This window comes from Tachypleus tridentatus, chromosome 13 (assembly GCF_004210375.1).
Source record: "Tachypleus tridentatus isolate NWPU-2018 chromosome 13, ASM421037v1, whole genome shotgun sequence".
Classification (NCBI taxonomy): Eukaryota; Metazoa; Arthropoda; class Merostomata; order Xiphosura; family Limulidae; genus Tachypleus; species Tachypleus tridentatus.
The window spans coordinates 93,546,119-93,548,125 of NC_134837.1; positions in this window are offsets into that span (position 1 = coordinate 93,546,119).

Genomic DNA, 2,007 nt, shown 5'->3' on the forward strand with positions numbered 1-2,007 from the left:
TTGTTTATTTGTACTAAAAGACATCTTTTATTTTTCAGTTTAATTATCTTTAATTTTGTTGACACTAAAGTCAAATCTATGTCAAATTGTTCAAAACTGTAACTTGGTAATTAACCCTAAGTATAAGTGTTAATTGTGTTGTTTATTTAATAGGGTACTCCTTTTGTTTAGACTGTTTACCATCTAATATATGATTCTATTAATTCAGATAATGCATACATATGAAAAAAGTTGAAATTCCTGAGAACAATAAGTAACAATAGTCAATTGTAGATAATCATTATACATACAAAAGATCAGAGCCTTGCACAACAGAGTTTTCTTGAGAAACAGCAAAAAAAGAAAAAAACTGTTCTGCATTGTGGAGCTGTTTGTAGTTTTCTTAATAACGTTATATAATTCTCTTTAACTTGACAAATTTAAAAATCATTAAATTAAAAAATTTCATCTGTGATATATTTCATTGTAAACAATATAATTTCACTTCAAGACCTCAGCACCAAATAAAATTGTAATCATTGCCTTAAAATGTAAAGTTATATTTAGGTTTAATTTAGTATAAAAAATGTCAACTCTGTTACCTTGTGTAAAAAGTGTTAGTTTATGAAAGAAGGAACAAACGTTTTAGCTTATTTCTGTGTCAGCATGTAAATAATATTTTTAAACATAGATCTCAAACTTTAGAAAAATCTTCTCTGAAAGCAAATTTTATAATAGTAGTACCAAACACAATCTGACCTCTTTCAGGGAACATGTGTTCATAAATAGCCAGAGTCCTTCTACTATTAACAGTTCACAAACATTTATAGCATTCTATATTCATTTGAACCAGTAAAAAGAACAGGATGTTTTCCTAGCAAACCTTGAATTTTACTTGCTAAAGACTGTTGTTTAGTGTCTGCAAATTGAGATACACTATTAGCTGAAGGTATGTACTGGTTCAGAGCTCTTTAAAAAGTGCTGCCCTCTGTCTCTTTTGTAGCTGCATGTATGTTTGTCCTGTCATGAGATGTTGAGGGAGGGAAAGTTCTTGGTATAATTTTTGTAATTCATATATTACTAGAATGTTTCATTTACACAGAATGTCAGAATTGGTACACTATTGTAATGTATATTATACAGACTACTGGAAATTATTAGAAAGTGTCCATTGCACAGAAAAAATGAAATTTACCATTTTAATTAGGTTGGTCAGGATGACTCCTCATTTCTCTGTATATTAATTCTAAATGAGTCATGGATGTGTAGCAAAACATGTTGTAAATATTAGGGTAGAGCCTTGTTTGTTTGTTTGTTTTACCTAGTAGACCATTTTTATGTTGCTTATAGACTATAAACGTTCTTGAATTGAACATGTTTTATAATGACATAAAGCAAATTGATCTCTCAAAATATTATTTAGTTGTTGTTCGGGGTAGATAGGTTTATTACCAGTTATGAATTTTAAATTGATAAAGATGGTTTTTGCAACAGAAATGAACCATTTATAGATGATAAACGTTTATCTTAGTTTAAATATATATATATACTTTGGTCACCATTTACCTTCCATTAGTTAAGTGAGGAACTTCACTTGGAAAATTATTATTAATAACTACAACTGGCTTTAATATTAGCTATGAAATCTGTCGATGTAGATGTTATTTTGTTAATAGTGAATAGTAGACATGAGTTCAGCACAATTACTGTTATTCCCTTTAAACCTGTCTATTGATAAAAATATAATGGAATGTTGTATTACCACCTTGGAAAACCTCTTATACATCAGAGTATGGAATATTATATTACTGCTTTGGAAAAGCCCTTATCTATCAGGGTGTGGAACGTTGTATTACCATTTTGGAATAGCACTTACCCATCAGGGTATGGAATGTTGTATTACCATTTAGGAAAAGCTCTTATTCATCAGGGTGTGGAATGTTGTATTACTGTCTTGGAAGAGCTCTTACCTATTAGTGTATGATGCTGCGAGATGAACATAAATGGAAACTATTAAAGGTTATTCTG